Raw genomic sequence first — 14,034 nt, 5'->3', positions numbered from 1 at the left:
ATTGAACTTATCCGACATTGATGGACATCTACTTAATAATAAAATATTCATAACATTATATTTCCATTGGTAGATAACGCGTCTTATTAAAACTTTATTAAGATAAAAATTTCGTGGGAAAAAAATATCCTAGTAAAGGAAAAAGACTACAAATATCTATAGTAGACATAATATACTGTCTTATTAAAAACTATACTAGGAAAATTTAGTGGGACAAAACCTCGATTAGGAGAAAAATAGTACAAGGCATATTTGCTCCCCTTTATGAAAATATTACATAATATCTCATCTTCTACGTATTCCAATCTTGAATACTAATTTTGCGAATTATTACTTGAATAAAGTTGATGAATAATTATATCATCATTTTCTGGAAGTCATGAGTGAAAAAGAATTTTTAGGGAAATATATTTTGATATCTTCAGGAGTTCCAATAATAAGCATGTCAAACTTTGATCATGATCATTCTATACTCATATATATTCAAATCAATTCATATAAATATTTACACAACTGTATTGAACAGTTTCCCGAAAATTCTGTATGCTTTCAACATTCTAAATCCTTTAATGATTTTAATATAAACTTCCATTATATAGTGATACATATGAAAGCCTATAACAACAATGATTAGACGTATATCAAATCTTTTGTAAATTGCCAGACTAATATAAAAGTTATTGCATCTACCACAAAATAATATCTTTTCAATGTTAGGACTTTAGTGAAAAACTTTATTTTTCTTATTTCATTTTTGCAAAACTACTTCTAGTCTAGAAACTTCACGAATTTAATTATACTAGAATGATGTCTTTCCATTTTAACGAAGATTTCTATGTCTATATTTCTCGATAGATTTATTCAAAATTCTCATTTTCTTTCAATATCTCAATAATGTTATTGCATACAAAGCTGTTCTTGACAACTTTTCTATTTTAGGGTTTCATATTTTCTCGTATTGACATAACTTATTGAGATTTCTTTATATTTATCATTTTCATATCCATGTATTTGAATCTCTTCTGAAGTTTGAATAATTAATTATGTCTTAGGTTTCTTTAGGAACACTTGTTTCCACTATTTGACCATCTTGATTTATTATTTTCTTTTACTATAATTTTCATGTTTTAAACCATTGGATCTACTATGCTTTAGGCATGCATTGCTTTTAGTTTACTCCAAACACTTGGTTATTCTAAATGCATTTGACAATTAACTTGTAATAAAGTGAATTATTTTTTTGAACTTCTGGTTCAAACCACTTTTTACGAGAATCTAAATAATGATAATTCATTTCAAGTAATTTATTTATCTAGCTATTATTTCTCTCCTAATGTTTAGAAAACTATTAAATCCAATAGTAATAACAAATCATATCATAATTGAATCTCCAATTTATTTAAAACATCTAATAATACAAGAAGGTTCATAATTAACATATATTCTTAACTTTCTTTGAATACCCATTTTATATACTGTTGTAGAGCAACTTGAACATATACCGTACATTAAAAAATTCTTAAATTGAGTTGTATTTGGTCCTAACCAAAAACCAACTGTAATGGGGAGTACTTGTCACAACTTATTGACATGATGTGTACAAATGTTGATTCATGTAAAATATAATATCCTTATATACAAAAAGTTTTGTTCTCAAAAGTAATTGTTTAACTACTAATTAGAGGAATTTAATCATTAATCCTACTAAATCATTTATATGTATAACCAACAAACTTTGTGAGTTTTATTCGCACTGACAATCTACCATACAATAATCATTTAAAGCCTGAGAAATAAACTCTCCAACATTAGCAAGAATTGTTGTTTCGATTGCATAATCTAAAAGTTTTGATCTTAAACAAATAATTAAACAAGTAATCTCGCAACTACAAGATGCAATTTGATAACTCATATGTAATTATCTTGTAGATGCAACTATTAAAATAATATCAAAACATTCCACTTTTCGAATAAATGGGCTCATATTTCTTTCAGAAATACTAGAGATTCAATCTCAACTTTTACTAGTGAGGTTTAAAGAGTCTTCTTTGAGAAAAAGTAACACTTGAAAAATAAAGAATCTTCAAGTTCTTTAATAAAAATCCATGTAAATACTCATCTTGTCGCATCATTATTGATCGGGATGGTCTAACCGATCATGCCAACTAATTAGTATATTTAGACTAGTAAACTTTTAGTTTGCTATGCACCTGATTAAATGATACTAATGTAAATTTCTAATTTACCATCTCATATTATTTAACCATACTAATATATACTTAGTACCAATTAGAGGAAAAGATGATAGTTTCCCAATACAAAATTACCCAATATAAAAGATTTAATTAATTGTTTCCTCATCCACAATCTCAATATGGTATCCATTACAATATATATCCTTTTAAAACAAAATAATTTATTTGAAACTGACTAGTGTCATGGGGCTAGACATTTCGTCTCGCAATCCGTGCGGCCTTAGGCTATTTGCTCGTCCAAACTCACCCAAGTAAGCCTTTACACCCAAAAATGAGGATTCCTTAAAAACTCCTCCAAGGCACCAATTTGTATAGCGGAAGCGGTTGTGCCAAAAGAAGCTACAAGTAAGCAAAAGAAAGCCAAAGAAATAATGCACACAAGGTGTTTGAGTAAATGCCCAAGAATTCTATTACTCTTAAGAATTCAACATACAATGGATGGTTTACAAATGAGGGGGAGGCTCTCTATTAATAGTTGAGCTCCCCCAGAACCGACGGTCAAGATACATTTACATCGACGAACGAGATTAACGATATCCCATGATTTAAGGGATTTACAAGATATGCCTTATCAAATCTAATCTAATCTTTACAAGATATGATTCTCTCTATCTTTTAAGATTAGTTGCCCAAAATAGCCTAAGTTTCCATATCTTCGCTATTGGGCCACCCAGGCTTCAATCTGACAGGTTTCTCCAACAATTCTTTGAATCGGGCCAGTTCTTGTGGGATGAATGATCTCCATCTAATCGATCGACCTCCATGGGGTGTATTTTGTGCCATGGTCACGGGCTTGGATCTTTGGCCCGTGACATTCTCCCCCACCCATTCTCGCAAGGCCCTCGTTGCGACTTCCAAATGGCACTGACTTGATTCATCTCGAAACTCTCTCGTTGCCTTGGCTTTTTCCCGGCTTGCCTTGCAATCGAGTTGTCTCTTTCTTCTGAACCTTTGTCTCGGCTTCCGTCGCCTCTTAACTTGAACCGTTGCACTCGTGGGTACATCTCGTTGGCAAAAAGTCTCCACTTTAACTTACCCCAATTCTGACTTGGTCCCATTGGAATCCCCTCGATTCTCACATCTTGGCTTCGTTTTGCCCACAGTCCCTTGGCCTTCTTGCTTACGAATTGTGAAAGGGCCCTTACGATCTTGCCAAGCCAACAAGTCAGAAATTAATACACTATTAGTGTGTTTGCAATATACCTTACTCATGGCATTCACTCGTCTCGATTGCTTTCGCATTACTTCTTTCTCCTTGAAGTCTGATGCACAATCCACCTTCCCCAAAGGTGGCGCCTCCACAGTCGACTCTACAGGTTTCATATTAGACTCACGCTCCACTAACTTTTCCGAAGGGGCTTTCGTAGCATTCTATTCTGTCGAGTTAATGCTTCTCCCATATGAAACATCTTCGACTAGTTGAATTGACAACAACACCTTGGTCCCAACCTTCATATCCCGATGCACTGGCACAACAATCTTTGATGACGGACCAGTGACAATATGGATTTCATCGGCCCATAGAAACAAAACTGTCTGAATCCTGTCAAGGAAGTTCAAACCAAGAACATAATCGTAATCATCTAATTGGATTACCTCAAAGTCTTCCTTGCCTTTCCATTCGCCGATTTGTAACTCCACATTACGAGCTACTCCCACAGTTGGGGCCTCCTCAGAATTTACTGTCTTGATCTTCTTATTCAATTTCCTAATTGATAGACCAAGCTTCTTGGTAGCCTTTTCTGATATGAACAAGTCCAACGCTCCCGTATCAATAAGAGCACTCCGCTTCTGACCCACAATGTTGATGTCCACAAACATCAACCCCTTTCTATTATTCCTTTTGTTAGGAATAAGAACCATCGAACCGACCCTAGATGTTCTTCCCTCCATAGACTTCGCCTATTCTTTCGGCTCAACTTTCATTTGGATAGCCCACATCATCGATCTCTTCGGATATTTTTGCAACATGTGTGATCCTTGACAAAGGAAACATTTTATTCTCTTCCCCTTGTCCCTTGGGTTGTTGGATCCCCGCTTCACATCTCGTGGTCTCTCATTGCCACTTGTGCTATCAGCTCCCCGCTTCGCATCTCGTGGTTTCTCATTGCCACTTATGCTATCAGTACTGTGGCCATCATCGCTATATCCCTCTTCATCTTCCTCATGGTTTCTTTCACCATTGCCCTTTCCAATGGGCTGAGACGATTCAAACTTGTCTTTCATTAGACCAAGTTCAACAAAGGACTCTGCTTCAGCCATGGCTACAGTAAGTTCGGTGATCCCTTGCCTATGCAACTCTTGTTTAACCAATAGAATGCTTCTTTCTCACTCAAGTCGAAGATTTGAAGCATCAACTCACTAAATGCCCGAACATACTCCCGAACAGTGTCTTGTTGCGTGAGACGACGCAATTTAGCCCGAGCCTCCTTCTCAGCATACTGTGGGTAAAATTGCTTCTTCAACTCTCTTTGAAATTCCTCCCAAGTCCCAATTGCGTTCCCTCCATATTTCTCATCCATGGACCTACGACGCCACCACAAGAGAGCCACATCAGTAAAATAGATTGAGGCAGTGTTTACCTTAATTGCATCATCCTCGATGCCTATCGCTCGGAAGTATTGCTTCATTTCTCACAAGAAGTTGTCCATGTCTCTTGCGGACCTTGCACCTTTGAACTTCTCCTGTTTGGGAATATCCATTGCTTGTTACTTCGGCTTTGAAAACAACATCCCATTACTCAAAGCAGCTTTGTAAATTGTGAGCTCCCCCTTAAGCGTTTCGATTTTTTTCTTCATGGCTAACATCATTTCCTCGAGATTCTCATCCCTCTCTACCAGCTTTTCCGAAGTGGAGTTCACTAACTCATTCAGCTTTTCTGCATTGGCACCGAGAGAATCCAACACAAAATCTCTGAGTTGCTCCTTCATTGAGTCAAACCCATCTGTGTGTCCCTCGACCAACTCAAGCGTCTCCTTCATGTTCCCTACGGACTCCTCTAGATTAACAACTTGATCTTCCAACGCTGACAGCATGTCCTGGAGCGACTTGTTTTTCTACCCCTCCCACGGGTCTGCATTGGCTCATTCTGGTCAACAACTTCTTTTGACATCCCAACAGTGCCTTCGAACCAATAGCTATGATACCACTTGCCACGGGGCTAGACCTTCGTCTCGCAATTCGTGTGGCCTTAGGTAATTTGCTCGTCCAAACTCGCCCAAGTCAGCCTTTACACCCAAAAATGAGGATTCCTTAAGAACTCCTCCAAGGCACCAATTTGTATTGCGGAAGCGGTTATGCCAATAGAAGCTATAAGTAAGCAAAAGAAAGCCAAAGAAAGAATGCACACAAGGTGTTTAAGTAAATGCCCAAGAATTCTATTACTCTTAAGAATTCAACATACAATTGATGGTTTACAAATGAGGGGGAGGCTCTCTATTAATAGTTGAGCTCCCCCAGAACCGACGGTCAAGATACATTTACATCGACGGATGAGATTAACGATATCTCATGATTTAAGGGATTTATAAGATATGCCTTATCAAATCTAATCTAATCTTTACAAGATATGATTCTCTCTATCTTTTAAGATTAGTTGCCCAAAATTGCCTAAGTTGCCATATCTTCGCTATTGGGCCACCCAAGCTTCAATCTGACAGGCTTCTCCAACAATTCTTTGAATCGGGCCAGTTCTTGTGGGCTGAATGATCCCCATCTAATCGATCGACCTCTATGGGGTGCATCTTGTGCCATGGTCACGGGCTTGGAACTTTGGCCCGTGACACTAGAACATAGTACATGAATTATCGTTTTGTTTTTTATGATAACAATGTATTAATTCTTCTAGAGTCTTGAATTAATTTTGTACTATGAAAGGTTAACATGTTCCATTATTGCATTGAACATAGGCTAATAATATATTAACTCTTTTGGAGCCTTAAATCAATTTTGTATCTCCAAAAATTAATTAATTCTTATCTCTAAGGATAGTATACATTGTTGTATTTTCTACAAGACATATGTTTCTTTCCTTTAAGAAATAGTAATTGAATAATTTTTTTTTTAGGTGTATGACAGGTACATAACCAACATTTTTCGTAAATTATGTCTCTTCTTTGAAGGGTTATATTAAAAACTCTTGTTGTTCTCTTACTTATCTCTATATCTCCTCATTACTAATAAGAAATAAAATAATTAAGTAATTAGTGGCACAATCCATAAAAAAGGATGCAATTCATACTTAATATTTTGGCATACGATAGGTACACAACCAATGATCTTTCATACCACATCAATAAGATAAGTTATCTTTACTCCTTAAAAGGTCATCTTCGGAATTCTTATTCTTTTATTTGTCTTCATTTTTCCATTTCTAGTGGTGAGAAAAATTATTATGACCATCCCTTTTACAATTATTATGTAGCCACTTACTACATACACGTCAAAGATTACGTATTTATATATTGCTATATTCACTTCAGGAAATAAAGCAAATCTAATACGACGAGCTTTAGGGTTTTTCATTTAATAAATCATTATTTAATAGTACATTTGAAGCATGAAAAGTTGAAAGAGTTTACTCCAATAAAATCTCATTAGTAATATTCTCCCATATATTCACAATTTCAAAATCTTGCAACTCTAGGTGCATTTGATCATAAAAAGCTTTAGATAGAAGATCTTGCAACTTCAGGTGAATCTAATCATAATAAGCTTGAGATAAAATTATTGTTTTTTATGACCATATAGTGAGGATGAGTAAAACTTTATTCGATTCAAAAAATTCAAAAAAGAATTCGAATTTCAATTTACTCGATTCAAGTTTCGAGTTTGAGTCGAGTTGAATTTTACAATTCGAATAATTCGAGTGACAGATTGGTTAAATACTGTTTTGGTCTCTGTTAATTTTGAAAATAAGCAAACTGGTCTCTTTCAACAAAAATTACAAAAAATTTCAAAATTTAAAATAAAATTTAAAATTCAAAATATTTATAAAAATCTCAAAATTTATATTTTTAAAAATTATAAAATTATGAAAAATTCTAAAAATAAATAAAAGTTAAAATTTTAAAATTTTCTAAAATAATAAATTTGGGACCTAAGTAATGATTCCAATTTATTATTATTATTATTATTATTATTCTTTGAACTTTTTTAAAAATATATATGGTTTCAAATTTAAGTGCTTTAATATAGAATTAGTTATACTTGTAACAATATTTTTATTTGGCATGTTTAATTTTATAAATTTAATTCGAACAATTTCACTCGACTCAATTCGAAAAAAATTCAAATTGAATTAGGATGGTAAAATAGGACTCATGAACTGGATTAAATCAAAATTTTTTCACTCAAATCGATCGAACGCTCACCCCTACCATATAGTTCTTTTAAGTTATTCCACAATTCAAGTGGATACTACATGGTCAAATGTTCTGTTCTCAACCCTTCATGAGAATGATGATGAAAAAAGGTCATGGAGATGATCATAGCCAATTCAATTTTTCATATAAGACTTGACTTAATACAAATACCAAATAATCCACAAACTCATTGTAACATCCTAATTAATTTATTTTTGCTTCTATAAAATTTGACTTAAATAAGTATTTGTTTCAGTGGTTAAGTGTTTTGGGTGTGTGTGTGAGGTTTTGGGTTCAAGTCTCACCTTTGGCAATTTTGTGATTTTTGGAATCAAGCCTTATCTTTATTCAGTGAGCTTATATAAAATTTTCTGTTAAATTATATTAGAATAAACTTGTTGGTTTGAGTGGTAAAGGAGTAAATGTAGAGGGGGGTTTCATGTTCGAATCCCTATGAGAGTAAGGGTGTTTATTTATTTTTACTTGGTTGACTGTTAGTGTTTTAGTAAAGCTAAAATTCTGAAGTGGTTGAGATTGAGGTGTTAGTGGGAAGTTGGTTTTGAATTTATTTTCTTTTATTTTCCCTAAACTGACTTTTTTTTTCTCTGTTGCTCTCCCCCTTTGTGTTTTTCTTCTTTCCTTCGTCTTCCTTTCCATTCGTCGAATAGTATTTCCAATTAATTGGTGGGTTTTGTTGACTGATCGAAGTTGTGGTATTTGTGGCTCCTTTCTGTTCAATTCCGTTCACGATTTAATTCGGTGAGTTTGGGTAAGGTAGTTTTGTTTTTCTTTGTTAATTCGTTATTGATGGGTGTCGTTATGTCGTTTAGGGGAAAATTCAGGGCTCGGAATCGCTTGTCGGGGACTTAGTTCCATGGGAATTATCGTTGTTCGATTGAAGGTAAGGGTTGGTTACTCAATGGATGCATAACTCGTTTTTGGTTCGATTTTAAACGACTAGTGCAGTGCTTTCTTGGTCAATCTTAGGTGCTGTGAGGTTTGAAAGTGTTTCCGCATCGAAAACGTACTAAGTGTGTTTCCAAAACGTGAAAAATTGAGTTTCAATGAAAGTAAAAAATGGCCACTGTCGACGCCAAACGGGCGTGTGGCTGGCTGTGTGGATGGCTGTGTGTTCGTGTAACGCCCCAAACCCGAATCCATCACCGGAATAGAGTTACGGAGCATTATCGGAGTTACCGATTTATTTATCAGATATTTTATTTCATCTAACGTTCATATTTGGAACCAATTAAAATCAAACATATTGTCCCTTAAACGTACTTATTTTTCTCGACGTGTTTTACTTAAATTTATTACTCTTCTCAATATATTTAATTTCCTTGTATCAACGTACCAAAGATAATCACATATTTACATGTCATGATAAATATCATTCTCTTGCCATTTCTTCATAAACATAAATCAGATAATTCATTATATCGATATTTCATGCATTTAAAAATACAATTCAAGTTACACTAACTTACCTCGTTGCTTGTTCATTTTTATAATTTCATTAATCCTATATCTTTTCTTTTCCACGTTCAAGTCTCGTATTCAAGTCATCCGGATCTTTATAAATAAATTTGATCGTTGTTTTCATTTATTTCATGTTCTAATACATTCAATTAATGCTCTAAACAAAATTACCATTTTACCCCTAAACTTTTAATTAATAACGATTTCATCCTTAGGCTAAAAAAAATAAAATTCTTGCAATTTAATCCTTATTTTCAGCCATTATTCTCATACAAATTGATAAAAACCCATGAATTCTATAAAATATCAGAATTTTCCATAATTTCAACACTTTTCAATTAAATCCTTAAAACATGTTTTTCCCCGATCTTGAACTAAATTAATAATTTCATTCAATTTTGCAATTTTAAATAATAAAATAATCCATTTCATGCAAATTGGTCATTTCTAACATTTTTACAAAATTGCCCATAAAGTTTTGCTTTTATTCAATTTAGTCCCTGAGCCTAAAACATGCAAATTAGCCATGCTAGCTGAATATTCATACATATTTTCCTCCTCCTCCTCTCCATTCCACATCCTTAATTTATATGACATGCTACAAGTAACATTATCAATAATTTCACTATTTACTTATATGTATATTCAAAACTATCCATTTGCATTATAGTCACTAAATTATTTATATATTAGGCTAAAGAACTCCAAATTAAGATCTACTAATTTTCCATGAAACATGACTTACGTATATTCTTACCATAAAATTTTCAGAATTTTTGGTTTAGCCAATAAGTACATTTTATTCTTTAAAGTCACCCTTATTCTGCTGTCTGACAGTTCCGACCCTTCTTTACTAAAAATTAATTATCTCATTGTACAGGATTTGGATGATGTTATTGTTTATTTATATTTAAAATAGACTCATTCATTATTTTAAACATATAACTTTAAGAACTAATTATTTTTCTCCAATTTTTGATGATTTTCTAAAGTCAGAAGAGGGGAACCCGAAATCATTCTGACGTTGTCTCACTAAATTTATTATATCTCACAATTCAAAATTTCATTACTTACACTGTTTCTTCTATAAGAAACTGGACTCAATAAGTTTTAATTCCATATTTTTTTCATCCTCTAATTCGATTTTCACAATTTATGGTGATTTTTCAAATTTAGCCTACTGCTGCTGTCTAAAACTGTTTTAGTGCAAGATGTTTATTTACCATGTTTATAACACCCTTATTTTCTTCCTCTACACTATTTCTCATTACTTTCTCTTATTTTCTCTTCACTAACATATCAAGAACACAAGACCATATATAATAAAACTCTACATTAACATCAATTCCATGCTTTTTCAATAATATTAATCTTAAAAATATATTGAAATCTTGATATTCTTACCTCCTTCCATTGATTTCAATCTTTAACTTTATTTTCTCTCTCCTATAGCTTCTATTTCTTGAATCTAACTTAATATTGTAGCTCCCCATAGTCTCCTTGTGATCTTTCTCTCTTGATGGCTATGGAAATTCTTTTGATTTCTAGGTGAAAATGATGGATTTTTGGTGAAAGGACTAAATTGTAAAGAAAGGAAAGTTTCTTCTTCTCTTTTCTTTCTAACGTGGGATGCATGGAAATGGATGGTGTTGTTCCCTCTCTTTTTTTTTCTTTCCACACACACACACATATATACTAAATAAAATAATAAAATAATAATAAATATCTTATTAAATATTAATAAAAGAATATTTTTCTAATTAAATAATTATAAAATATCATCAATCATCATCATTACTTTCTAGATTTCTCTCTCTTCCAATTGACCATTTTTCCCTTTGTGATCTTTTAAAATTTCATTCTTGAGTCATCACTTAATTTGGTAAAATTACAATTTAGTCCCTCATAATTCTTCACTTATTCCATTTGGTCCTAATTCATCAATATTTCCTTGGTTTCTAGATCATTCCACCCTTAAAATATTTTCACTATTAGTCCTTTAAAATTTTCATATTTACACTTTAATCCTTCAAATTTTGGGTATTTACTCTTGGGCCACAAAACTTTTCTCACTTTTACAATTTAGTCCTTTCTTGAATCAATATGTCATAATATACTTCCCAGTGACATAACTCAATTTTCCTCTTCTTGTCACTTTATTTCCTTATTTTACTATATTAAGGATAATATCTTACTGTAAAAATTTTCAAGGTGTTACAGTTCGACAAAGGCATGACTGTGCGCAGCACATGGCCGTGTCGTGACGTGAGTGTGGCCATGTGGACCATAGGGGCTAGGCCAAGTTGGGCGTGTGGGTTTTGGGCCAACTCGTGTGGGCCACACGGGTAAGGCCAAATCTAGGCGTGTGGGCCCATTTTTATAAAATTTTCCCTAGGTCGCACGGGTAGCTCCGATTGACTATGGGCCTACCTTAGGGTTAGTAAGGGCTAACCAAACCCTAAAACTGTGGATCTGATAGTCTAATATTCTGTTCTGGGTATGATAATGCTATGCATGTTTGATTATTATGTTATCTGTATGTAAGCATGTTGAGCATGTTTAGTCTGTTATTCTGTATCTGATTTCTGTATCTGTTATTGGGGTGGGATTTATATGTATGGAGGAAGTATTATGTTCGGTGTTAATCGCCTAAATTCTGGCAAGTTGGCTGCATATATTCTGATATGTGTCTTAAGGGCACAATGTGGTGTGTAGGGATGAGTGTGTGTTTTAAACCCCACATGGTGTGATGGGATGGTCAGAGATGGTGTGTAAAGGATAGGAGTAGGATTTATACATATTTGAATCTGTAATTTGGATTTGGATCTGATTTTGAATTTGGAACTGCTTCTGTTTCTAATGTGTATATAATTCTATATGCTTGTATGCTTAATTCTGATGGGTTACACACTTAGTTTTCGTAAACTCACATCCGTTGTCTGTTTTGTCAGGTAATCCACAGGCTTAGGCGGATCGGTGCGGTACGGACTCAATGGTGACTACACAACCATAAATTATTTAAACTTAGCAACTTATGGATTTATTTATGTTTTTGGTATTCATTTTGAGAGTTTGTAATTTTTGAGATTTTCCGGACTTTATGGTGTTGGTTTTGGTTTTATATGTTTGATGGATTGCATGCTTCAACAAAACACTTTTCTTTAAAAATGACAATTTATACGCAAACAAAGGTTTTTCTAAAACACAACTGCATTTTCACAATATAACTGTTTTGAGGGTTGTTGAAGGTCCCTTCCCGTGGTTGTTTGGTTTTCTTTTCTTCTCTGATAAATATAAGATTTATAAATTTCTTAAAGCAAGATTTTAATAAAATATTCATAACTTTTTTTCTTTTTTATCTATACTACTATATATAAAAGGAAGGTTCTAATTGACACGTTCTCAACTTCTTTTTTTTTTTTACGAAAATTGGTCAAAATTAAAATTTAATATTTATACTTGAGTTTCAACAATAATTTTGGTCCTTTTTTTATAATGTTTAGTCAAAATAATTAATATTGATTACTCGATAAAATTTTTGACATGAATTTTTTAAACAAAATACTATTCTAACACAAAAATATATTTTGGCATGATATGTTGGAATAAGTCTTTTAAAAAATCCACATGAGCTACAAAAATTATTAATAAAGCTAATTATTTAGATTAACTAATAACATGATTTTTGCCCTTTTTAGTCATTATAAAATAATGATAAAATTACAGTTATGATTTCTTTACTATGCTCACATATGATATTCAATATTTATATTTTACATAATTTGGTCCTTTAATTTTACAATAGCATTAATTAGTCCAAATAATTTACATCAACATACTTATATGTGATAACTATCTTATTATTTTACCATCATATTCTTTGTATGTTGACAAGTGTCTTATAATAAAAAATTATTTGTAATTGAAAGAGTAAAGGTTTTTCAACTAATTATAAATGTCTTAGCAAAAAAAAAAAACTATTATTATCGTATGTGACATCACATTTTTCTATAAATTATATAATAATGGTCAAGTTTCAATCTTGGTCCCAACTCAAATTTAAGATTTAATTATTATACTTAAACTTCCTGATATCTCAACTTTTATAAGGTCATTGATTAGTTTGATATCTCAACTTTTATAAGGTCATTGATTAGTCCAAATGTTTTATTTTGATTAAAATGACATGAAATTTTTAAGAGTTGTTAACATCATTATATTTATCAATTAAATTTACATTCATCGCAAAGTTTTTTTACATTATTATCATGTGAGTAATTAAAAAAATTAAAATATCATTTTAATGAATTTAATAGAAAGAGTATATTAATGAAGTTGAATTTTTAAATTTAAGAAATAAATAGATTAAAATTTTAAAAATAAAATATGAAGAGTAGATTCTAAAACACCACAACAAAAACTTGAACTACAATTTAACTTGTATAATGTAATTTCATCATTTCATCTTTTAGCTCATTTTCATTAGCGCAACTTCGGTCAAACCTCCTGCTCTTCCTCTGCTAGAGCAACCCCACTTCCAAACCTTAATTCCACCTCGTTCCATCAGGCACAATCCCACCTTCGTTTCCATGGCCGAACCCTCCAAAATCCAAGCTTTTCTATCCAAATCCTTTGTAATCAATGCATCAAAAACAAAGAATGATGATTAAAAAGGAAATCTAAATAATTTTTGGATTTGTTAAAAAGGGTTTTAAAGCCATTAAGTTATTTTATTTATTTATTTTCTTTTATATAAGTGTAGCATTATGATTTTTGTTCTTTTAAGTTTTAATACAATACTTAGAACTATTTATAATTCCCTTTTCAACTCTTAAATAGGAGGATAATGAGCTTCAATGCACTTGAACCCACATCTTTCTACACTGATAACAATACCGATACTAATCAAGCTAAAATTCGATCAATAATTTCATTAA

This window comes from Gossypium arboreum, chromosome 11 (assembly GCF_025698485.1).
Source record: "Gossypium arboreum isolate Shixiya-1 chromosome 11, ASM2569848v2, whole genome shotgun sequence".
Lineage (NCBI taxonomy): Eukaryota > Viridiplantae > Streptophyta > Magnoliopsida > Malvales > Malvaceae > Gossypium > Gossypium arboreum.
This window is presented reverse-complemented; position numbering follows the sequence as displayed.